We start from the raw sequence: 26,186 nt of genomic DNA on the forward strand, positions 1-26,186 counted from the left end.
AACCACAAAAAGTTCCACCTCAACATGAGGAAGAACTTCTTTGTGTTGAGGGTGAGCACTGGAACAGCTGCCCGGGGAGGTCGTGGATTCTGCCTCTCTGGAGATATTCCAAACCCACCTGGACATGTTCCTGTAGGGGGCTTGGACTGGATGATCTCCAGAGGTCCCTTTGAGCCCCAGGATTCTGTGGTTCTGTGATTCTGGGAGCTGCACCTCTTCAGCCTCGGCAAGAGACATCTGAGAAAGAACCTCACTAATCTGTATAAATATCTGAAGAGAGCGTGCCAAGAGGACAGAGACCGGGCTCTGCTCTGTGGTGCCCAGCAATGGGACAAGAAGCAAAAGGCAGAAACTGGTGGAAATTCCACCTGGATATGAGGAACATGCTCCTTCATGTGAGCACTGGCACAGGTTGTCCCAAGAAGCTGTGGCTGCCGCATCCCTGGAAGCGTCCAAGGCTACAGGTGATGGGGCTTGGAGCAATCTGGGATAGTGGAAGGTGTCCCTGCAGGGAGTGGAACGAGATGGTGTTTAATGTCCCTTCCAGCCCAAACCATTCTGTGATTTTAATTAATTGAAGCCAGCTTTCCTCACTCTAAATTATAAAAAAAAGATCATATTTCTGGGTTGTTTCTAATTAAGAAGAGATCTTTGTGATGATCAAAACTTACCACATGAAGAACAAAAGCCACTCGCTCAGTTGCGCCCAGTAATTTTTGTTCATAGAATCACAGAATCATAGAATCATAAAATCATAGAACATTAAAGGTTTGGAAAGGACTTTAAAGATCGCCCCAAGCCGCCCTGCCACGGACAGGGACAACCCCCACTAGACCAGGTTGTTCAAGGCCTTATCCAACCTGGCTTTGAAAATTGCCAGCGTTGGGGCATCCACAACTTCCCTGTGTGACCAGTTCCAGTCGAGCATCCTCACAGTAAAACGTTTCCTCCTAATATCCAATATAAATTCCCTCTCTTTCCACTTGTACAGTTACTCCTTGTCCTGCCGCTGCATTTCCTTACTAAGAGTTCCTCTCCGGCTTTCCCGTAGTATCCCACCAAACCTTTTTGTTTATAGTTAATTTCCTACTCCGGAATTTTGGGAAGCGGGACCGGGGTGAGGGGGGGGGGGGGAGGCAGTGCCGCCTCCCCGCCACCAGGGGGCAGCACCGCCACGTGCCGGGGCCCCTCGTGGCCACGCCCACGGCCACGCCCCGGCCACGCCCCCGGCCCGGAGCCGCGCGATGGCGGCGGCAGCGGGCGGGCGGCGGCGGCGGCGCCGCTGAGCGCCGGGAGAGCCCCGAGGGGCGGCGGGGGCTTCCCGCACCCCTTCCCCTTCCCTCATATCCCCCTCCCCTTTTCCCCCGACCCCCCCCCCCCGCGCCCTCCCCCGCTGCGCCGTCCATGGTTACAGGCGGTCGCCGCGGCCTCGCAGCGGAGCCGTTTGGGCGGGAGCCGGCGAGGGAGCAGCGGCCGCAGGTGAGCGGGGGGGGGTTCGCAGGTGACCCCCGGGGATGGGCACGGGGTTGTTACGGTGGCGTGGGGGTGATGGAAGGGGCGGGGGGCGCGACCCACGCGTGTTCGTGGAGTTGGGTCACCCCCGCCCTGTCCACAGTGAACTTGGGGGTTAGTATTTGCGTATTTGTAGGTGTATTTGTTGGTGGTAATGGTGATTTCTAAAAGTGATCGCGGGCTGGGGATTGCGGATTTGCTCCATTGGAGCGAGTCCAGAGGAGGCCACCAAGTTGATCGGAGGGATGCAGCACCGCTCCTGTGAGGAAAGGCTGGAAGAGCTGGGATTGTTCAGCCTGGAGAAGGATCCGGGGAGACCTAATGGGGGCTTTTCAGTACTTGAAGGGAGGCCACAAGAAAAATGGAGAGAGACTTTTTACTAGGGCCTGGGGTGACAGGAGAAGGGGGAATGGCCTCACACTGAAAGAGAGTACGGTGAGATTAGATATTAGGAAGAAATTGTTCCCTGTGAGGGTGGGGAGGCCCTGGCACAGGTTGCCCAGAGGAGCTGTGGCTGCCCATGCCTGGAAGTGTTCAATGCCAGGTTGGACAGGGCTCTGGGCAAGCTGGGATAGTGGAAGGTGTCCCTGCCCACGGCAGGGGATGCAACAAGATGGGCTTTAAGGTCCTTTCCAATCCAAACCATTCCATGATTCTATGAACCTCCAACTGTGGGTCTGCAGCGACCCACGGCCTCCTCCCACCCTGCACCCACGGGGTTGGACACGGGGGTCCAAGCTGGGGACAGCCCTGTAAGACCCAGAAAAGGGCTGCAGGGCAGGGCCACCATGGCCACGATCTCCTGCCAGCACCCACCACCTCCCTGCTGCAGGATCGCCGGGCTCCCTGGACACCTCCTCTCAGGGCACTGCGGCTTCTGGTCAGTGAGGAACCCTCCTGACCCACGGCCTGACCACGCCCCCCTTGGCAGATCCAGGCCGTGCCGGTGACCAAAGGCTTCTTTTGGGACGGATATTCCAGCCTGGGGACTTGTGAGCCTGGCTGCTCCCTGTACCATCCCTCCGGGAGATGCTCCAGGCTGGAGCATTGAAAGGTACACCCTCTTTGCTGTGGGGTCCGAGGGCTCTGTCCCCTTCTCACTGGCTCTTTCCGCTCCTCGAAGGGTGTGTCCCCTCCTCGCCACTGCCTCCGCGCATCCCAAACGGGAATCCCAAATGGGAATGTCCGTGCTGCCCCTCTCCGGGCTCTCCCACGCTCGGGTAGCTGCATCCTCCCTTCTCGGCCAGCACTTGCTTGTTTCTGATCTTGGATGTCATCGAGGGTGGAAAATGTGACAGGAAGGAAGGGAGGCTTTTTTCCCCTCCTGCTAAATATGGACTGACATTAAAAATCCAAATACTGTCGTGAAAGGAATCCCAACCTCTGTTTGTCGAGGGAGAGAAGAACGATGTTTTCTGGCTTTTCGGCTGTGAGGTTCCAGCTGGGAAGTTTCGCAAGGAGTGGTGGAGTCCTTGCCGGGAGCCTCAGGAATTTACTGAGCTTGTTCACAGGACACTCTCCACAGCGTCTTACGCTAAAAAAAAAAATTAGTCATCCCTTCTCTGCCTGCCCGTGGCTGGGGGAAGCTTGCTGCAAGCATGCAGGATGCTTGGAAATATTTAAGGATTTTTTCCTCCTGTACAAGGAGTTCTAGAAAACGGCAGGAAATAAAACTGCGGCCCCAACAGGAGTTTTTCATCTTTATTTTAATTCCTGTTGCTGCAGCAGCCAGTGGCAGGGAGGGGAAGGATGTGCTCGGGGGAGCTGCAGCCGGGTTTGGGGGGAGGATTTGTCTCTCCCTGTCAAGCATCAGATGCAAACTCATGCTGTTATTCCCAGAGAGATTGGGAAACAGGTTCTGTGTGGAGCTCTGGAATGAGGAATGGGATCACAGGGTTGGTCATGGCACGGCCAGCTCCCTGATGGCTTCTGCTGTGGCCAGGGTGAAGAGCCAGGATGCATTTTGGGGAGCAGGGACCACGGCTTCCCTAGGACCTGGGGGTGCTGGGAGAGAGAGACTTGGTGTCTGTGCTGGGCAGAAAGTGGGCACTGCTGCCTTCCAATTCCATGTGTTTCTTTCCACCCCTGTTGGAGAGCTTTCTGGGGGAGCACCTGTGGAAAGCTCCAGGGTTTTTGCCTGATCTTTATTAAAACAGTTGGTTAAAGCAGCTGGTTGGTTACACTTGGCTGAAGGTGGTGGAGTCATTGTCCCTGGAGGTGTCCAAGGAGCAGCTGAACATGGCACTCAGTGCTCTGCTCTGGTGACAAGGTGGGGATTGGTCACAGGTTGGACTTGTGAGGTGATGATCTTCGAGGTCTTTTCCAACCTAAATGACTCTGGGATTCTGTGAAAACAGTGGGGGATCCTGGGAGGTGCTGGAATAGGTACTTCCTGTTTCCAGGGTGCTGGTGCTGCTGTGTTGTTCCCAGACTAAGGAGACACAGCCCTGCCTTCCTGAAACATCCCTCATAAATATCTGAATCTCTGTGCTGCTCCGTGATATTGGTCCATGTCCAACATCAACATCCTTGTGGACGAGCAGCTTGAATTCCCTCTCTCCCTGTCTCCTCCTGCTACCAGCCTACATCTGTTCTGCTCCAACCCTCTGTGTTTCCAGTGGGGTGGTGGATCCCAATCCAGCAGGGATGGTGCAGGTTTTGTGACCTCTGCTGTGCCACTGTCAGGGTCTGTGTGGTGCCCCAAAACACTGGGGAGCGTGGGGTGGGATATTTTGCATGGAACTTGGCGCCTGTAGTGCTTCCATAGGGTCAGGAGTGGCACCAGCTGCTGCCTGGTCCTCCGCTCCTGGTGTGACATGGGCAGGAGGTCAATCATCCCTGGCAGCCGCTCTCTGGGCTCATTCACAAATCGCATTTTCCTCTGGAAATAAAACAAATCCTCGGGCTTTCCTCTCACAGTGGAAGTCATTTGAACACGACCAGGTCCGCCAGCATCCCCAAAGCCTGCGGACAGGAAGAGACACTTGAGTGGAGAGGTAGGAAATGTCTGCATTTAGAGCAGTGGCTGATTCATCTCCTGCTCTTAACTCTTTCCCCCCTGATTTTAGTGGGATCAGCTGGTTTGCTTCAAGGCTCGGAGCCCAAGGAAGCTGTGGCTGGATCACAGAATACTGCTGGGTTTTGTACATCGTGTTTACGTGGTTTGGGGTGGAGAGGGAACGGGGTGTGCGGTTATCCGAATCGGATAACCAGAACGTCGGCAGTCACATTAGGGAGGATTAATATTTAATATATAGGGTATGAACCATTGTGCTTAATCACTATCTGATGGGCTTAGGAAGAGATTTAGCGATAAGAAAGTGATTCCTGAGCCGTCCAGACTGCTTTCTTGCATCTTCCTCTGGAGCAGCTGGTCCTGGATATCGCTAGAGGCTGGTGCGATCCTGTTCTTCCTGATGTCTCCAGTTTTTGTAAGTGAGTAGAGTGGCTTTCATCACAAGCGTTCGCTTCTCATTAAACTCACAAATACTCTGGAAACCCTTTTTCTCTGATGCAGCTCACGTGGTTGGACTGTCAGCTGTGGTACCTGTCAGCACTTGAAATTTCTGTGTGTGGCCAAAGCTCGTGGGAAATATGTTGTGGGATCCATGGATAATGGCACTGTCACATGCATCTGCCCAGGCACTAGTCCAGAGGCAGCTCATTGATTCTTTTGTCTGTCTAACCTCTTTAGGAGGCCTTTCATGTCATCTCCAGGCTCCCACCATGGTCCTGGAGCTCCCCATGAGAGTGGTGCTGCTTTGCACAGCTGCTTCATGTTGCCCCACCTGGGTTTTTTCTGCAGCATGAGGTGTTTTGTAGTACAGCAAGGTAGGGGCTGCCCCTCTGGGAAGGGGATTGCTGTGTTTGTGCAGGGAGGAGGTGATGGTGGGGAGTGCTGTGTCCACGGCTGGAGTCCTCAGCACAACAAGGACTTAGAGCAACTCCAGAAGAAGCCACAAAGATGCTTCCAGGGCTGGAGCTCCTCAGCTCTGGAGCCAGGCTGGGACATGTTCACCTGGAGAAGAGAAGGCTCCAGGGAGGACTTGGAGCCCCTTCCAGTGCCGGAAGGGGCTCCAGTGGAGCTGGAGAGGGACTTGGGATAAGGGATGGAGTGACAGGACAAGGGAAATAGCTTCCACTGCCAGAGGGTGGGTTAGATAGGATATTAGAAAGAAGTTCTTGGCTGTGAGGGTGGTGAGGCCCTGGCACAGGGTGCCCAGAGCAGCTGTGGCTGCCCCTGGATCCCTGGAAGTGTCCAAGACCAGGTTGGACAGGGCTAGGAGCAACCTGGGCTAGTGGAAGGGGGTTGGAACTGGTTGCTCTTTCAGGTCCCTTCCAACCCAAACCATGCTGTGATTCCACGATTCTATGCCAGGGCACTCAAACAATGCATCTCCACAGCCACATGTCCTGCAGGTTTGAGGATTGTGTCTCCACGGAAGGAAACCCTCCTTTGGGCTGCAGGAGGGTGTGTGCCTGCACCTGCCTTCCTCCCAGCCTCAAATCAGAGTTCTCCTGGCTGAAAGCATCGGCCATGGCTATCAAACCTGCCGAGCTGTGGATGCTCGTGTGGTACCTCTGTGTTTATGGCAGCTGCAGTTTTGATGGTGGCGGTCAAAACACCTGGGTGTGGGTTGAGTTTTGGCATATTGGTCATGCAGAAAATCCTGGTGTCTACTGTAGCAGGCATGGAGGTTGGAAATCTGTTTAAAATTGGGACTACTTTTTTTCCAAAACACCTGTGGAAGAATTAGAGAATCAGGGAATGGTTTGAGTTGGAAGGGACCTTAAAGCTCATCTCCTTCCATGCCCTGCCATGGGCAGGGACACCTCCCACTAGGCCAGGTTGCTCCAAGCCCTGTCCAACCTGGCCTTGAGAACGCTCCTTTTGTTCTCTGTGCAAACAGATCACTTGCTTAGGCAGCAGCGACTCCTTATTCCAGAATAATTTGTTGTCCTAATTCCTTCCTGTTGAAGCAACTCCATTTTGCATGGAATAATTAGCACTAATTTGGGCCTGTGATGGAAAACAAGCGTTCTCTGACTTCAGAGGAGCAGAAAAGAGCGTAACCTCTGCCTTTCCCACGTGAGTCAGGTCGTGCCATGCCATCCCTCCTCTGAAGCCAAATTAAAACCTGTCAGTGAGACCAAACGTTCCAGGTTGGTAGGAGGGAGCAGGAGGTGGAGGTGTCACCAATTTTAAGCCCTCTGCTGTTGCGTGGAGCTGAGGACAAGTGTGGTGAAGGGGAATGGAGCAGCACCTCCTTCCTTCTTGGCTGACACTGAGGAACAAATAAACAGAAATGTTCTCACCGCGCTGATGTGAAAAGCTGTTTCTGAGCCAGCCTGGCCTGTTGGTGGATTCCTGGTGCCCCAGCCAGGTACTTGAGACCTTTTTATTGCCATAATGAGGAATTCCTCATCCTGCCCCGCAGTCTGACTCGATCTGTGGCTATTTTCTGGTCCTTCCAGGAAGACATGCCTGCTCTGCCTTCCTTCGTGTAGGGAAGGGAAACCAGCCAAACGCCTTTCCTCCCCCAGAGCCCTGAGTGTCTGAAGAAGGGGAGGTGCAGGGCATCCTTCCTGGTTTCCCCAGCATTTACCTGGGAAGCATGAGATGAATTCCAGTGCAAAGCTGTTGCAGGCAGGATCTCCCCTGCCTGTCTCCCAGCTGCCTTTCTTGATTCTGGTAGGCTCAATGTTTGCTGATGGGGTTGTGAGCACTGAGGCCATGAACCATCTGTTCAGGAGGAGTCCTGGAGGCAGTGGAAATGGGAGATGCCCAGCCTGGAAATCCCAGCTGGCAGAAAATGGGCTTCCATTGTCATGATACCTGAACACCAGCCACCTTGGCTGATGGATGCTGCTTAGACAGAGAGTTTTAAGACCTGGATTCATAACTTGGGGGTCCAAGACACTTCTTGGCACTCCAAACTCCATCAATAAATAGGCTCATTGTGGAGGTGCTGCAGCAGCATACCTGTCTGAAAAACAGGGTTTGGCCTGTTGGAGCTTGTAGGTTTTGTGTATTCAAGTTAAGTAATAGGTGACAGGAAGCCTGGATCCGGGTATGAGCAGTGAATCAATCACCACTGGATTGCTCTGGGGTTGAACCAGCACCCCTTAGGATGACTGTCCTCCCATATCACGCCTGGTCTTTCGAAATAATCTCTCTGATTGTTCTGATGAGCTGAACCCCAGAGGTTTAGCTGGCTTTGGGCTCCACCCCATCAGTGGTGACCTTGCTCCAGGGCTGGGGAGAGCAGCAATTCCCAGTGTGACTGCTGAAGGCAGGATGTCTCCCTGGGTCTTTACTCACATGCTCTTCCCCAGGGGGTTGGGGATCATCTGCCTGAACGAGAGCTTGCAGAGGGTCTCCCCAAAACTGACACCCAATCGTCCTCACTTGTCCTCTGGGCACTCAGCATGTCATCTGGGAACACTGATAATGGAATCACAGGATGGTTTGGTCAGAAGGGACCTGGAAGATCATCTCATTGCTACCAGCCACCATGGGCAGGGACACCTTCCACTCTCCCAGGTTGCTCCAAGCCCCGTCCAGCCTGGCCTTGGACACCTCCAGGGGCAGCCACAGCTTCTCTGGGCAACCTGTGCCAGGGCCTCGCCACCCTCGCAGGGAAGAATTTCTTCCTAACATCTAATCTAAACCTACTCTCTTTCAGTGTGAAGCCATTCCCCGCTTCTCCTGTTGCTCCAGTCTCTCTTTTTCTTTCCTGTAGGCTCCCTTCAGGTCCTGGAAGGCCCCAATTAGGTCATCCCAAAGCCTTTTCTTCTCCAGGCTGAGCAATCCCAATTCTCTCTCTTTCCTCACAGCAGAGCTGCTTCATCCCTCTGATGATCTTGGTGGCCTCCTCTGGACTCACTCCATAGTGGTGAACTCACCAACTAAGCAGCAGATCCTCCTGGAATCCCTGGGATTGTGTGGGCTCCACCCCTTGCTTCCCACCTGTGTTTTTAGAGGTAGTGTGTCAGTTCCTCCTCTGGGGATTTCAGACACTTCAGTCACAACCTCAGGGCCGATAGTACTAATTTGTGTTGGTAAATGATATCGTGGGATATGTCGGAGAGGGTTCTGCAGCCAGGAAATCTGTTCCTGGCCCCAGTGTGATTGCAACCAGCTCAGAGTCCTGCTTGCTCCCAGTCAGGCATCTCTTACTCCATCCCCAGAAAAACTCTGCTACACCCAGTGCAGACCCAGCCCTGGACCAGAAACAGAGGAGAAACAGGGCTGGAGGAAGAAAGGAAAGAAGTGACCCACAGAGGCAGGGAATTAGGTGAAGGAAAAGCCAGGAAGGAACTCAGGTCTGGCTGCTGGTGGCAAGGGTGACCCGAGACACTCAGCCAAACCAGGAGCAAAAGGGACAGATCTCCCAATCCCGATGCTGTTAAAACTTTCTGGAAGGCTGGAACCTTCAAATGAGTAAATCCCACTGAGTAAGAGGAGAAATATGAAGAACAGGATTTGCTTTTTTGTGTGTGTGTGTTTTTTTTTTTTAAAAAAAAAGGCATTTTAGTGGTTTATGAAGATTCCAGCAGCGCTCTGGGAAAGCGTAGCCTCCCGTTCCAGGCACCGTGTTCAGCACAGGAATATCCTGGCTCTCGACCTGCAGGTCTCGAGGTACCATAAATTTTTCTGCTGATAGTGTGTGGCAGGCCAGCATGCAAAACTTTTCCTGCTGCTTTACAATTTGAATCATGTTTTATCACGGCAGCAGATAATCATCTCACTCGTGTTCCAGAAGCAAAACTCTTGTGGATGTGTTTGAGAAGCCTGAAAATAAATATATTCACATGTGTTTGCCAGTGTTGCTGAACACATGGTGTGTCTCAGAGCCTCTGGATTTCACTCTCTTGCAAACTGGCCACTCTTGAAAGCTCAAAAGTACAACTTTAGTCCTGTGCTGCAGTTTCATACCCCTTCCACAGCAGATACTAATGCCATCCCCTAAATGATGAATTAGAGATGAACAGAGATGAGTTAGGAATGAATAATAAATTGGAAAGCATGGATAATCCTCAAGATTTTCTCTTGAGGAGACTTTAAACCTGTTTGGCTACAGGAAAGTAGATGTTTTTAATCCCAGTTGCTGTGTAGAATTTGTATCCTCGTTCCGGTGGCAGGGTGGGAATGCCGGCTGGGATCTTTGGGTGACTTGGTGGCAGCAGCTTGTCTTTAGATACTGAGACTGGGATGAGAGAGGTTCAATATTTTCTAATCTTATCTGGGAGTGTGCTTGACAACCCTTTCCATGAAGAATTTTCCTTTATATCCAATCTAAACCTCCCCTGGTGCAACTTAAGGCCGTTTCCTTCTGTCCTGCCTCTTGTTCCCTGGGAGCGGAGCCCGACCCCCACCTGGCTCCAACCTTCTGTCAAGGAGCTGTATTCAGCCAGCTCATTTATCATCTTTCTATACCAGTCTTGGCCTTCAGTGGTTGTGTGGGAGTTATTTTTTGACTCCAGCAGGTACCTGGAGGTGAAATCTGTGGCCCAGCCATTTGTGTTGCAGCAGTGCCTGAACTGGGGCTGTGCTTCAGCTCTGGCTGTGCAGGTCTGGCCTCCCAGAATCCAACATCCAAATGAATAAAACCAGGAATAATAAAATAGAAAAAAGGCTAGCTGAGAGAGAAAAGCAGCTTTGGAAGGGCTGAGGTGAATCTCTGCTCTCCTGAGAGGTAAATACAAGTCACAGTCATCTTTTCTCATCTCTCTCATCCCCTCCTCGGCTGAGGCTTCAGAAAGGATGACAAACCTGGTGGCTGTTTGAGTGTTTTCCACCTCGGGTCCATCAGCTTTTAGGGTGGTTTGGAGGGTCCCCAAATACCTCCATCCCTCTTGGTGGCTGTTGTGAGCGTCCCTGCTGGAGTTCATGTCCCTCAGCCAGGGCTGCAAGGGAGCTCTTGGCAATACAGGTGCAAAACCAGTGCTGCAGGTGGGTGTTCACAAGGGTGACACATCTCCTGATCCACCCAGGAGAGGCTGTGGAGGCACCCAAGTATCTGATACTGCTTCCCGTGTCCAGGTTTTATCCATAGCATAATGCAGGATTTACTCTTCACATTTCTTAAAATGTTCTAGAGGAAGTTCCATGCCTGTGCAGAGGTATTTGCCTTTTTTTCCAGGATATTCTGTGGGGGTTGTTCGAGTTTATGTAACTTCCCATATGTTGCCCTCTTCTTGTAGAAACTTGAAGATAAATTGTGAAATGCAGGCAGCTGCTTTAAAAGGATACATCCTCAGCTGGAGCTCGGCCTGTTTGTGGCCAGAAAAGGGGAACCTGGGAGCCCTCTGTCCCTGTTTCCTCTCTGGCACAGCTGAGTGAGCAGCGTGGGATGGAGCATCTGATGCTGCCCTGTTGCCCAGCGTGGGGATGCTGCTGCAGGAGGAGGCCCTGGTGAGCTGGCAGCAGGCTCCAGAGCAGGCATGTGCTGTGAGGGTGGTGGTTTCTCCATGAGAGGCTGCAGCCCTGGCATCATTCCCTGCAAGCTCTTTTCTCCTTTCCAAGGCTCCTGCATTCCCTGCAGTGCCCCTCTGCCCAGCAGAGAGGGTGGTTTAAGTGGCACTTTAAGTCAGTGTTTATTGAACCACTTTGCTGGACCAGGTCTTGCCTGGTGCTGCTTGGTCTTCATTCCCATCTATATCATAGAATCATGGAATCATTTGGGTTGGAAAAGTCCTCTAAGGCCATCCAGTCCAACCATTCCCCCAGTACTGCCAAGGCCACCACTGACCCATGTCCCCACATGCCACATCCACACGGCTTTTAAATCCCTCCAGGGATGGGGACTCCAACATGGCCCTGGGCAGCCTGTTCTAATGCCTGAGCACCCTTTCAACAAAGAAATTTTCCCAAATATCCCACTCTAAACCTCCCCTGGCCCAGCCTGAGGCCGTTCCCTCTCCTCCTGTCCCTGTTCCCTGCCAGCAGAGCCCGACCCCCCCAGCTGCCCCCTCCTGTCAGGGACTTGTGCAGAGCCACAAGGTCCCCCCTGAGCCTCCTTTGCTCCAGGCTGAGCCCCTTTCCCAGCTCCCTCAGCCACTCCTGGGGCTCCAGACCCTTCCCCAGCTCCACTGCCCATATCAGGGTCTGAGGGTGCTCAGTGTCTTGCAGATCCACATTTGTTGGCTCCTGTGGGACACAAACCCAGCAGCTGGTAGGAGATTCATGGCTCTTGTTCACTGCGAGCTTGAACAAAGCCCTTCACCCATCACCCAGGTCAGTTCTGCTTATCATTTTTGAGAATGGTTCAGTCCCATGTTCAGAAGGAATTGGAAGCAGGGTAGTGGCAGAGCTTGGAGCCTGCCTCAATCTGGGATGTTCTGGTTTGGCCAAATTTAGAAATAGTCACCCTGAGACATGGGGAATTACACAGTGTGTAATTAGGGTCTCCAAAACCATCCCTTTCCATTCCCTTTCCAACCCCCCTGGAGCAAAGCCAGGAAGCCCAGCCACTGAACAAACCCCTCTTTGGAACTCCAAGGAGTTTGTCCTCTGACAGTTGCGCTCGCTTGACTGGTGGACAGAGAACCGGGAAGTCTGTGCACAAGTGGATGGGAGAGGTGGAAAGTCCTGAAGGGAAAAAGTGCTTCAGGGATGAACCACACAGGTCTGATGATAACTGGCTGGAAACTTCAGCCAGGGCTCCTGGACAGGCAGACAGCCTCAGCAATGCCAGGAAAACTGAGCTCCTCCACATCCAAACCCAGGAATTGACCTATTCAGTGGGGCTTTTTTGAAGTTACAGCAAGATCATGAGTGTCTTTAGGAAGCCAGGAATTTTGCAGTTGCTCAATACTCACTCAGCTGCTTCGGCATGGGTTATTTGGAATGGTTTTAGTTTTGTAGAATGGATTCAGAGTTACCAACGTGGGATCTTTGGAGATGGGTGTGTTTAGCTGCTGTGGAAAGAGGTTCTGGCAAGGTGAGGCCTGGCTTGGTGAGTCTGGCTTCATTGGAGGTGACATGACAGCAGCCTCTGGGCAGCACAGCAGACTAGAACACCAATCTTGTAGTTTAATCTGTTTAAACTGTCTCTGCTGCACAAAACAAGTTCCTGCCTTTTGCTGCCCAGAATGCCAAGAGTTTCATAGAATCATTGAGTCATGGAGTGGTTTGGGTTGGAAGGGACCCTAAAGACCATCTGGTTCCAACCCCTGCCACGGGCAGGGATGCCTTCCACTATCCCACGTTGCTCCAAGCCCCATCCAACCTGGCCTTGGACACTTCCAGGGATGGGGCAGCCACAGCTTCTCTTGTGTTTGGAGGGTGCAAAATCTCACCTGCTACAATTTGGCTTCGTTTGGGAGAGAATCTTTAAAACTGTTTTGAAGCCTTTAAGGATTCCTCTTCCTAGGGAACTCATGGTGCTGTGTATGTGCAGGAGGATTTCATTTTGGGCTGTTCAGTGCCCCACACGCCAAGAAAAGTGGCACGGATTTAAGGGAATTTAAGTTCCTGAAGCCCTGAAATCCCACCCAGCTGTGCCAGAGAAAGTATTGCTGCCCAGCTGAGATCACTGCTTTATATTTGATATTGAATTCCCCCTCCCCTGCTGCTTCATTAAGGCAGTGGAGTTACAGAAATGTCAGTAATTAGCTAATGAAGGACACGGGTGGTAGCACATAGGTGCATGGCTGTTATTCCAGGGTTTTCAATCCAGCATGGAAAGGTCATCTCTGCCACGCTCATCATGGCTGTGACTGGTCCCATCCTACATCCAACACTTTCTGTGCCACTTCAGCTGTTTCCAGCCCCCTGGATGGTCGTGGCAGTGCATTCCATGCCCTCCCTTCAAAATGGGACTTCAGGCAGGCTCCCAGCCCCTGCCATCAGATCCCCAGCCTGGGATAGGAACAGGATTGCCACTTCCACATTTTCTTTTCCATTTTGCCTGTTACAGGAATTGTTGCCAATCTCTTCAAGTATCCCTTGAGCTTTGTCTTCACTGGCAGGACTGGGCTGTTGGCATGGAGCATTTCCAGGAGGATTGCTTTGCTGTGGAGGTGACAAATGGCAGCTCAGCTGCTTTGGGATGATGTGACCACTTCACAAGGGAGCACGTAGAATGCAGAGCTCAAGCATTCCCTGTCCTTATTGAAGTCCTTATTTAAGGTCCTGCAGGCTATCTTCTGGGGAGATTCAGAGTTCAGCCACTGGGTTAGTGAATTTTGGTGGGGTTTTTGGAGAACCAGTCCTGTGTCAAGCCTTGGGAGGCTGCGTGGCCTCCGACCGGTGCTGTGGCACAAACCCACCTTTGGCCTTGGGCTACCAGGTTCCCTCTGTGGGCCAGCTCTCAGGTAATGGTGGCTTTTGCCAAAGACAGGATGGTATTTTGTGTCCTTCCTGTAGGAAGCTCTTGCAGTGACCCTCTTGTGGCTCTTCAGCCAGTTCTGAAGCATCTCTGGCTACCCCAGTTTGCCTGTGGTCACTTGATGTGCGGTTAGAAATGACCCTGTCAAAGTGTGGTGTTGGATGATACGTTAGAATCAATTGTTCTCATTGCTTATGGTTTAATTCATATATTTTTGGAAGCTGGGCCCTCATTCTGACTTTGAAACAGTCAGAACATTGAATAAAACACTCCAAAGCTTTCAAAACATTTGAACTGTGTTCTCCCTTCAGACACTGTCAGTCATTTCCATCCTAGATCTGACCCCAAATAGCTGCTCTGAGCTGTGCCCAGGTTGCAGAGGTCCTTGGATCTACCTCCTGAGGCCTGAGGAACATTGGGAATGATGGTTTGGGGGAGAGGAACTGAAAGTGAATGTGGTGGTTAAATCTGTTCTTGCTAATAAGAGCCACTTGAATTTATTTTTGGGTGCAATTTTGGTCCATCCTATTCTGGAGCTAAATTCATGATTTGCTTTTTGGATTGTCTCCTCCTTCCCTCTTGGCCTCCAGCTGCCAAACCCTCCCTTCTCCCCCCATGCCCTGGCACATGGCATTGCAGCATCCCGAGCTCCAGCACTGCAGATGTGCCAGATGGAGACACTGAGCTCGTGCAGGCCTCAATTTTGGAAGCAACAAAAAAATGATGACTTGAGCAAAACTTTCTTGTTTGTACTGAATTTTGTCAGAGCCCAGCAATGTTGAGCAGGCACCTTGGAAGCTTCATGCCAGAGAGCTCCCAAGTGTTGCTGCTGTTCATGGAATAGTTTGGGTTGGAAGGACCTTAAGGACCATCTATTCCCAGGAGGGACACCTTCCACTAGACCAGGTTGGTCCAAGCCCCATCCAACCTGGCCTTAAAGCCACAAACAACCTCTGCTTTTAAAAACCTGTCCCCTAAAAGGGTGTTCATAGACAAAATCACACTTACAGCAAACACTTGCCCACTTAATCCTTCCGCTTGAGATTTTTCTTTCCTCTGGGCAGGGTTGTTTCTCAGCAGCTTTGAGTGCAAGGATGCCTATTTGTCAAGTCTTTGCTGGCTGCAGAGTTGAAACTCTTCAATATTCCTGTCTTCTGTGAGCTCTCTTCCATGAAACTTTCCTTCACTTGCCGCCCTCCTCCCATTTATCAAAGCCTGCCTTGCTCACGGATTTGGTGCCTGGTGAGGGACTGGGGTTATTCCCATTGTGTCACACCAGGCTGCCTGCTGTCCCCAGAGAAAAGGGGAGAGATGGGAAGTAAAAGGAGGAGTTGATGCTTCCATGCTTGTTGAGAAATGCTGGCTTTTGAAATGCCCTAAGCCTGAAGTCTCTTGCTTGGAGAACAGGTCTGACGTGCCTAATGATGCTGACCACTTCCCACTCCAGTTGCCTGGTCCAAAAGGGATTTACTCACTCAGAAATGGGGCTCGTTCAGCTCGCTTTAGGTAATGGGCAGCTGAGGAAGCAACACTTTAATTTTTTCCTAGAATAAAACGTCCTGCAGGGGCTTCATGTTTAATAATAATCTGTAAAACCTTGTGATCTTTGATTTCAAGGCACGTGCTGTGAGCTGAACTCAGTGGTTTAGTCACAGAATCACAGAATGGTTTGGGTTGGAAGGGACCTTTAAAGACCATCTCATTCCAACCCCTGCCATAGGCAGGGACACCTCCCACTATCCCAGGTTGCTCCAAGCTCCATCCAACCTGGCCTTGGACACTTCAGGGATGAGACAGCCTGGACAACCTGTGCCAGGGCCTCAGCACCCTCACAGGGAATAATTTCTCCCTAATATCCGATCCAAACCTCCTCTCTTTCAGTCCTGTCCTACAACCTCCCTTTCACCTTGGTGTCAGCTGTGCCTTTTCCACCATTAATACCTGCACTTAATATTCCCACTTCTTGCTTAATAATTGGGGGGGGTCAAGCCCTCTCTTGCCAAAATTGGGTGTTCTCTGGGGCCCTGGCACAGCAGCATTGGCTCCTCTGTTAGTCCCTGGCTGAGCAGGGAACGCCGCTGCCCCGGAGCCGAAAGGAAAGGAAGGTGTGAAGAGCTGACGAGTTGTTTCATGGCAGGGGTGAGCTGATGTAAGATGGAGGCGGTGTTGTTTTGGAGAGTTTATTTTTCTGTTCCCTCCTTTCTGCACGTGTTGGACCACGTCTGGTGGTGAGTAAGGCGGCTCAGCTTGCTTACCTTGGCGTGAACGCTGCGCTCTGGCGCAGCACCTTGTCCTGGCTGGTGTTTTGGCAGGCTGGCAAATGAGCTGTCCCACTGTGGCTGACACAGAGCCTGGCACAGGTGGCTCTGGAATTGCCTGGGGTGGGAGGTGAGGAAAAGGGAGCTCTCACCTGGTGGCAGTGGCCTGTGTGATCATCCACCACAGAATTCCCAGCTCCGCTCAGTGCCCTGCGTGCCTGACTCCTGCCTCTGGTTAGGCTGAAATGAAAATGTGGGAACCAGATGTGACCCGCCAATACTATCTTGTTTAACACCCTATCTCCAGATGTTTCCAGTTTGTAGTGCTAATTTCCCCTTGCAGTTATCCAAGAGCTAAATCCAAGATACTTGTTGCCTTTAGGAAGAGGGTCCAACTGACCTTAGTTTTATCTCTTCCTTTGCTTGATCCCACATCTCTTGCATCCCGGTTGGACAAGCCTGTCCATCTCCAAACTGCCACTTCCATCTCAAAATCATCTTGAAGTGAAGTTTTTACTTCATTATCTGCATAAGAGGATTGAAAAGCAAGAAGAATCGGATTTTTGCCCAGGAAATTTTGTGCTTTGCAAGGGCATTTCACCACATCCTTTTTTGAAGGCTGTAAGAACAGCTTTCTCCAAGGGATGCTCTTCGCTCGGGACTGCTCATGCTTTTCTTAAATTTCACCAGCACGTGACCACAGGGCATGGAAGGACTCGCAGGAATGTTCCTAACTCCCTTTGAAAGGCAAGCTGTTATTTCAGCCTCTTGCAGAATCACTCTGACAGGAGACACTGCAATCAGGCTCCAGAGGTAATTGCATTTGTAATGTGAAAGACAGAACAGGGTCTACAATTCTCATCCTTGACTGGCTCTGCGGGGACTCAAGGTAGTCCAAAAAAAAACCCCCAAACCAACAGACCCAACCATTGCTTCTGAAATTTGTGATTGGTCTGGGCAAAACATTAGGAAACAACATACTCAAGGGGACAGGATGATCTCATACATCTGACTTTAAAGCAACACGCTCCCATGGAAACTTGTTTCCGTGCCTATTCCAGAGCACTGGCTGCTGCCTGGATCTCCCCTGCCCTCCCTGGCCCAGCTCAGCTTAGTCAGCAAGTTCCAGTTCAACTTCTGCCTTTTATTTTGTGCCTGTACCTGAGTTAGCTCCATTCCTCAGTAACCAGCTCTTTGTCAGAGGAAAGGTTTCCAGGATGCTGCCAGCAGCTCATTGTCCGTTTCCTGAGAAGAACTGCTTGCTTTTAAGTAGTTTGCCTGAAATCTTGACTATTCCAGTGCAGCTGAGGCTTCCTGTGTTGGTTGACTTTCTTGGGATGAAGTTCCAGCCACCCACATGTGCTGTTTGCAGTTAGTTCTGAGTCTGGAGAACAAATCTCTGCTGTAGGGTTTTGCCGTCACCGTGTTGTTGTTCCTCTGATGTTGCGATGTGTGACCATCCTCGGTGTGGCAACTGTGATTTACAAGCAGCAGCTCCCCACTGTTTATTGCTGTTGGATTTTGAGGGGTGTGGAGACAGGAGCTGGGCTGGAGTGAGCCACAGGGGCTGGATGTAGCAGTATTGAAGGAAGTCACATCTGGAGCCCAGTGGCTTGAGCGAGGGATGTTTCTGCCATGGCACATCCTCCCTGGTCCTTCCTCAAGTGCAGATCAGACCTTTATGATATTCACAGCACTTGAGTGCGAAGACAGTGGAAGGATCTTGGCATCCCAGGTGGAGATGAGCTTGTTTGCATCCAAGTTACTCAAGGGTTTCCTCTAATAAAGCCTTGGCGTTCCCCGTTTGGCTGGCTCCAACGCCCGGCTGGTTTCTTTCTTCTCTGTCATCAGAGGTGTGGTGTGGACTTTCCCATTAGAACGTTGCTCATTCGATCCCGTTTTTTGAAAAATAATAGAACAGATTATCTTTTCTGGGCCTGACTCTTGCTGGTTTTTTGGGAGCAGGTGCCAGCAGCTGGTGTGGCCATGAATGAAGTGATACAGGAGAAGCTTGTCCAGAGCTGCCCATAGCTTCCTATCCACCTCTGAAGGATTTACCCTTCTTGAAAGGTTTCCATTTTCATTAAATCCACCCTGTAGCAATGAAACCTGAAAAAACCAGGAACTCCCACCTCCAGCAGACTGACTGGTGTTGGTGTTGTTTGGGTTTTTAACTGGGGAGAATGAGTCAGCCTGTCCTCAGAAAGCACCAGGACTATTGGCACCACTTGACCACCAGTTTCCTGTTGCTCCCTTTTGCTTCTCTCTTTTTCCTTTTGTTGAAGTTTTTAGGGCTTGGGTACACGTTTGTGAGAGTGTCTGGATGTTTCCCACTACTGGGACTCTACTGTGTGTGTCTTCTCTGCTTATTTTTTTCGAAAGGAAGACCAGAAAGATGCAGAGATGAAGTCCTTGGCTGAACCTCAACTTCTAGAATCGTAACTCTAACTGCTGACCTTAGGGAGCTGTCAGCTCCACAAATAAATCTTTAAAAATCAGCATTTTCACTGTAAAAATTCACGCAACTTGATTGCAAAGTCACTTCAAGCAGAATGGAATAAAACATATTAACTGTTCTGGGGTAAAGCTTTAAAGGTAGGTTAGGTAACAGAGGACTGATGACTGCAAAGTTATGGCAAACTCATTCCAAACTTTTGTGTTTGGTTTCTGGCATATGGCCTTGGTGTCTCAAACCATGCTTTGCATGCTGGGCACTCACATTTTTTTGTTGTTCATCCCTTTTTCTTAAAGAAAGGAACAGGGGGATGTGCAGGAATGCCAGAGCAGAGCATGTGTGCCTGGGTGCTGGAGGCATATCTTTGTCTTGTGAGCATGTGGGAATATCTGCATGGAAACTGGTGCTTTTGGGGATGGGAACCATCCCGACTGAAGTCGGAGCAGATGGGACACGCAGCCTGAACCAGCCCGTCTCGTTTATGCTTTATTAATTAGACATGTTATCAGAGTCATCTGTGTTTTCTTTCCTTTTCTCCTTTCCAAACCAGTTCTGCTGCTTCGCTGCCCGCAGAGGCTCTGATGAGGAGCTCAGTTTGAATCCCTGAGACTTGCATGGCAGCACTTGTTCATTGTGGTCTGTGTGAGCACCATAAAAACTTCAGGGAGAGAACTCAGAGGAGCTTTGTGAGCTCTGGGGATCAGAATTTTGGGAGTTGATGGTGCTGTCCTGGTAGCACATCCTCCTCCTATGTACTGTCAGTGTTTGTAAGAACTTCCACCATGTGTTAATCACAGAACGGTTTGAGTTGGAAGGGACCTTAAAGACCAACTTGTTCCAAGCCCTGCCATGGGCAGGGACACCTTCCACTATCCCAGGTTGCCCCAAGCCCCGTCCAGCCTGGCTTTGGACACTTCCAGGGATGGGGCAGCCACAGCTTTCTTGGCAAACTGTGCTGCTACTTTCTGTAGGATGCTTAAAAACTGGCATGGATCAAAAAGGTGATTGGATAAACTCGTGGAAAGAAAATGTAAAGATCCCTGGGTAGAAACATTCCATGCTGAAGACTGGGAAGTGTTCTGGGGAGAAAACGGTACATGCTGGTGGGGAACTCACCTTGCTGCACAGCCTTGCTGCTGATTGCTGTTGGAGGTATTGAATTAAACAGATCTCAAGTGGGGTCTGTCATGCCCATTGGGACAGTCTCAAGCTGTCCCTGTGCACATTCAGCTTCAAGATTTTACTGAAAGAGAGAAATGCTTTTTCAAGTGCTGGAGTGGGAGCTGGGAAGTAGGGATTTTCTCAGATTTCCCTTTGAACCTTTATCTCCCAGGAGGTTAATATCTGAATCCTCAGTGTCAGTGCTCCTCATCTGTATGTGAGGTGAAGTGGGTTGTAAAACCCTTTCAGTGAACCCCTTATAGTCTCAAGCTGCTCCAGTGGAGGTTCAGGTTGGTCATTAGGAGGCAATTCTTCATAGAAAAGGTGATAAAATGCTGGACTGAGCTGCCCAGGGAAGTGGTGGAGTCCCTGTCCCTGGAGGTGTTTAAGGAACAACTGGACGTGGCACTCAGTGCTCTGGTCTGGTTGACAGGGTGGTGATGGGTCACAGGTTGGACTCAATGATCTTGGAGGTCCTTTAGAACCTGGGTGATTCTGTGTGTGCCTATCTCTGGTGCTGGAGATGGTGAAACAGGAGTTGGACTCGATGTTCCCTGAGTGGGTCCCTTTGAGCTCAGGATATTTTGTGATTCTCTGAAACACCATAAAGCCAACCTGAGTTTTGGCCTTTCCAACACCTGGGTCTGTTTTATAGCCACCATTTGGTGAGGTGAAGGGAAAATCTATGGATTTGCTTTGTCTAATGCCCTTCCAGGGAAAATTCCCCACTCACTGAAGAAGCAGCAGGATCATTCCTGCGAACACAGCAGGGAAATGACTTTTAGTGATGGGCTGGCTTGGATACTGCCCAGATCCCTTCCCTTACAGCAGGACAAGATGATGACCGTGTCCAGGCTCTTCCCTGGCACACACACACAGCGTATGTTATCCTTGAAGTCCTTTTCCCAGGCGTGGCATGCCTTTGTGCAGGCACAGTGTCTACCCTGCTAATAGGATGCTGGTGTCTTCTATCAGCGAGTTAATTGGGTCCCTCGGTGCTGGGATATTTCCTGCTGCTGCATCCTCTTCCCGGAGCTACGCCTCCACCTCGGGAACTTCCCTGCTGATGAAGATGCGATGCTGAGCTCTCTGCCATGCCCGGAGCCAGCGGAGGTTAAATCCCAGATAAAGCTTTGGGATTGCTCACAGCCTGGGGGGGGGGGGGGTGAGATGCACACGCTGAGAGGTTGCTGGAGGCGTTTTAACTGCATTTTGTTTATCGAGCTGGCTGTAAACACAGCAGGAGGTTGCTGCTTCTCCAGAGCCCGGGAGCCAAAGGTGTATCGATCCCAGGGAGCTGTGGGACACAGGTAGACGCTGGTGGAGATCTCAGCTGGGTTGTTTCCAGCTGAGGATGAAATTTCTCTGCATCCTGCGCTTCCTCCTCTACTGTAATGATTTTATAACACAACTTTGTCAGCTGATTTCTCCCCAAAGCAAGAAGCCCTGTTGCTAGGAGTGGGGTGGGGGGGGGAAAAGCCTCAGGAATACTCATCTTCAGCAGTCCAACACTGCCGATAACATTGAGTCACTGCTGAAAGCCTCAAAGCAAAACAGATGTTCGGTTTCTAGTGACTAAGTAAGTATTAAAGGTACCAGATGAGCAAAGTTTTAACTGAGGTATTTAATTTGTGGTTGGCAGCTGAGACAAAGCATGAGCAAACAAGGTGCAATGCAGAAATGGTCTCTCTCCTGGCTTACACATGCCGGTGTGTTTTCATAAAACCTTTTTTGTTCCATTTTTTCCCATTTTTTAAATATGTCTTTCCGGCTTGACTCATTCTCTCTGTAGTTGTAACCTTTAGTTCTGGGTGGGAAGGCAATTATTTTGTGAGACATGAGACCAGTGGCAGGGTGAGTGGGCTCTTGTTGCTGCGTCTGTCATCTTGCTGTTTGACAAGTCACTTCTCCAGGAGTGGTTTGTGTCTCTGAAGTTGGGGATAATTACACGTGTTCTCAAAAATAAGGAAACTGGACTTAATGGTGCATCTGCTCAGCCTGACTTTTGAATTCATGAATGAGTAGAAAACTTGGAATGTGACTGTCACACAGCTGTTAGCCTTCAAGCAAGAGACAATTTTTGATGACTGTATTCTTAAAAAAAGGGTTAGGGTGAGAACTGTGATCCCAGGATTCTGGGCTCCTTGGGCAGCCAACACTGGGAGCTCCTTGAGCTGCTGCTGGTGTAGGTGTTGGGTTCCCATTGCTTTGATCCCTGGTGAGAAATCTGCAGCACTGTCTGGCTGTGTGGAACAGAGGTGCTGAATCCCTCAAACCTGAGCAGGTGATAACATAACAGGGAAGGAATTGTGTCCTGGTCCCTCTTCTCAGCATCGTGTGCAGTGGGAGTGCTTGTGGATTCCTCAGGTCCAATGAATACCTAACGTAAAACACATGAAAATCCTGGTAAAGAGGACCCTGATCAGAACTTCCCTCCTTGGTAAGTCCATAAATCAGCTCACTCTGTACTTTCTGGAGGAGTGACTTGAATTTTGGCTGCTCAGCACCACAGGAAGGACAGAATAGACTTTGGGTTGCTTTCCCTGGTGTGTGGGAAGTGGATTTGTACTGCTAAGCCCAAGTGGGAGCTGAAGCCAAGGCTCCATCCTGCCAGTCCTGCAGGATTTAGGGGGGTTTTGGCAAGTTCTAGGTGGTTTCTATTAAGAAAAAGGCTTTTTGGATCTCTTCTGAGGGTGCCTCCCTTTGGAGGCTTTCTCAGGAGCCCATGTGCTGAGCACTTAATCTTCCACCCCACTTAAGGGAAGAGGGGCAGACACCAAACCCTGTTGGCACCTTATTTCACTTAATTCTCACATTTAATTGTTCTTCCTTCGGCTTTTAAGAGAGTCTCTGCCAAAATCAAGAAGCTAAAAATTAAAGTAATTATTGTGGTGATGGAAGCAATCAAAGAGGCCACCAGGCTTCTGGTCTGAGTGCTGTGGAGGAAGGAGCAGTCTGGGATTGAGCTCATCTCCTGGGACACGCTGGGCTCCAAGAGTTAATTTTGTTCCCGACTTCTCTGTCCATGAGTAATCCATTTGTGCTGGGAGGAAATGGCAAGTTCTTGCAGTGAGGACAGGCTTCACTGCTGGAGAAAATGATGCCTATTTATCATATGATGCTCTCTGTGCCTTTTTTTATTTGTCCTTCATCTGAACTAAGCTCTTTGGTGATGAGCTTCCCTGACAGCAGATTTTGTAGTGGCCTACAAGTGTTTTTCTTTCCTGTGTTTGCTATTTCCCTGCAGTTCCTCACACAGCCCCAGGCACCAGTTTGTGCTGGGGTCACCCACCTGGAAAGGAGCTGGACAGGAAAGGACCTGAGGGTCCTGCTGGACACCAAGTTCACCCTGAGGCAGCAATGTGCCCAGAAAGGACAGTGGTGGCCTGGGCTGTGTGAGACAAAACACTTCCAGCAGGTCCAGGGAGGGGATCCTGCCCCTCTGCTCAGCACTGCTGAGGCCACACCTGGAGCAGCGGGTCCAGTTCTGCCTCCCCAGGACAGGAGGGACATGGACAGACTGGGGAGAGCCCAGTGAGGGGACTGGAGCATCTCTGCTCTGAGGAAAGGCTGGGAGAGCTGGGACTGCTCAGCCTGGAGAAGAGAAGGCTCTGGGGCCTCATCCCTGTCCATCGACACCTGCAGGGAGGGTGCAGAGAGGATGGAGCCAGGCTCTAGCCAGTGGTGCCCAGGGACAGGACAAGGGGCCATGGGCACCCACTGACCACAGGAGGGTCCTTCTGAACATCAGGGAACACGTTTTGGCTGTGGGGGTGACCAGGCCCTGGCACAGGTTGTCCAGGGATGTTGTGGAGTCTCCATCTTTGGGGATATTGAGTGTTTATCAGGATACAGTCATGGGCAGCTGGCTCTGTGTGACCCTGCTGAGCAGGGAGTTGGACCAGATGATCTCCAGAGGTCCTTTCAAACCTCCACCACTGTTCTGAGACAGGGAGATCAAGGTCCTCAGGAGATGCAGGGCTGGGCTGAGCCCTCTGCAGGGGTGTGACTTATGCACAAATGCAGCTACATTTGGCATCGAACAGCACTGTGTGATCACATCTCCTCTGCTGGAAGAATGTAAAATGGCTTAATAATTCTTCTCCTGCTGTTTTGGATTAATTTCTATCTTTATGCTGTGTGTTTTCTTTGCTTGCTTCCTCCTTTCACCTTCCCAGCTGTCTCCTCAGAGCAAACTTCCGTGACTCTTATTGTTCTGCTTGTTTTCATTCTCCTTCTTGGGTAAATGTATTTTTTTTTCAAGTGTGATTTCCTAAAGCTCTGCAAAACGTTCTTTCCCTGCTGCATTTTGAAGTATTAGTTGCAAAAGAAAGGGTAAGGAGCCTTAATTCAGGTGCATGTCTTCCTTTATCTGCTTTTCTTTTAAAAAGTGACTAAAGCCACTGATAAATAATGCTAATTTCTGCTGCCATCTGTGAATGCAGGACCAAGCTGTTTCAGAGCAGCATTTTTAGTGCTTTATCTGTTCAGGGGGGGAAGGAAAAAGGCTCTTTGCTTTAGCAGCAATAATCTATCTCCCACAAGTTGTAGTCTGTGCTCCCATCTACCACTAAAACCCAAAGCAAACAAAGATTTGTGCAGAGACAGGAAACCTTTTGGGTGTAATTGCCAGGAGGTCTTTGCTTTCACGATTTTTGGGTTCACCCAGAAAGGCAGCCGAGCAGGGCTGCGGTTCACTGGGGTGGATTTATTATGAGCTCTCACTGGGCTTTAATTGGACATTTTTGGCAGCTCTGGGAGTTTCAAACGCCCTCTGCAAGAGTCTCCTGGCCACGCTGAGTGAAAATGGCCCGTGGAGGGAGGGAGAGAAGGAGGGAGGGAAGGGGCTGGTTCGTGGAGGCACAGCTGAGCTACGCCCTGATGACAGCCCTGCCTCCAGGCTCCTTTATTTTGGCCTCAAGCCTTAGTTTACATAATCCTGCCCTAATCTCTCATCTTCTGCACACATCAGCCTTAGAAGACCCTCCAGTCTGACCAGATCAAACTGGGAAGCAGGTCTCTCCTGTCATCTGAGCCAGGAAGTGCTGGTGTTGGTGGAGTCAGGTGGCTTTGGCTGTATGAAAGACCTCACCAGTGCCAGGACTTGATTTTGGGGCTCCTTTGGAGGCTGAAAAAAACCAGCCCAAACCTTGAACATGGTCTGGAGAGCTATGGAAAAGGTCTGGCTCCTGGAGCCTGTGTATTGAATACGTGCAGCCCTAAATGGGGAGGTCTGACCTGCAGAGTCCTCGTGGCTTTTTCTCTTGGTTGTGTGAATTTCCCAAACCAGAACTGGACTGTGATTTAGGATCAGTGTCCCAAACCAGAATTGGGCTGTGATTTAGCATCAGGTCTTTAGGGAAGCTTGTCACGGCGATGTGTAATAGCATAATAAAACCCTAACTGCTTCACTTTAATGTGTCAAATGACTCATTTACAGTGTCATCTGGGAGAGATGAGGCTCTATGAGATAAGTAAGACTTGCATGGGGAGGGAATATTGAGTAATGGACCCACAGCTATAATTGGAGGAGGAATAGATCTTCCATTTCAGATCTGAGGAAGTGGTTTATCTGCCCAGTCTGTAAGTGAATGATTCTTCTCTCAATTTCCTCCGCATATTCCCCACTTCCTCTGTGTAATATTCCTGTTATTTATAACTGCTGCGTTGAATCCTAGAGGTAGATGCTGCCTGCATTTCTATATTATGTAGAAGTTGAGGTCCAACAGGTTGATGTGTAGTCCTAACCTTCTGGGAGCAAAGAATTGATATGGAAGCAGGGAAAACATTTATGTCCCTATAACTAACCCCTTTTTCCCTATATTCTGAATATAGAGCAGCCCTGTCCATCTCTTCCCATCCCACAGGAAGCCAGGGAAGTGACAGACAGACATACAAAGGATTATTATATTTGATCAGGCTTGGAAATGGGCTGGAGATAAAGCCCTTGGTGTTTATTGGACCATTAAACATTTATTATCATCTCTCCAGTGTGCTGGTGGTGCTGTAAATAACAGCTGTGACCAAAGAGTGGGGTCAGCAGTTGCCTTTTGCACCAATGTTTGTAAATGGAGAAGCAGGTCCTGTGATTTTTTAAGAGCTTGGTTGGGGGGAGCATCTGCCCAGATGCCGTGGAGAGAAAATGGGCAGATGAGCTGGCAGGCCAGAGCTCCTCTTTATCACAAGGAAACGCTGAAATCTTAGGAAGTGGGAGAATTTGAACAACAATGAAAAAAAGATTAGGCCAGAGTTAGGAGTTCATTTATCCCTGCCCTTCCTAACAAAAATACATAATGCCCTCAGATCAGAACAGCTTTTGGATCTGGATTTAATTAGGTGGAAGGAGGGTTCGGGCCTCTCTCCCCCAGCTCAGCCACACTCCAAGAGGCATTTCCATCATCAGACTTTTATTTCCCTTTCTCCACCTTCCCAAGCTTTTGCAGGGAGAGGAGAAGCGTTGCCGCA

General features: G+C 50.4%; 1 protein-coding gene across 2 annotated transcripts in view; it reads left to right on the forward strand.

Moving 5' to 3' along the window:
* Window positions 1-1,308: 1,308 nt before the first annotated feature.
* PTPRA (protein tyrosine phosphatase receptor type A) overlaps window positions 1,309-26,186 on the forward strand; it is a 114,331-nt gene continuing 89,453 nt past the window's right edge. For both annotated transcript variants that reach the window (XM_082281390.1, XM_082281389.1), the window contains exon 1: window positions 1,309-1,479. The gene's annotated coding sequence lies outside the window, so the exon portion shown is untranslated. The remainder of the gene's footprint in view (window positions 1,480-26,186) is intronic.

The sequence above is a fragment of the Coloeus monedula genome, assembly GCF_965178545.1.
Source record: "Coloeus monedula genome assembly, chromosome: 5".
Taxonomy (NCBI): Eukaryota; Metazoa; Chordata; class Aves; order Passeriformes; family Corvidae; genus Coloeus; species Coloeus monedula.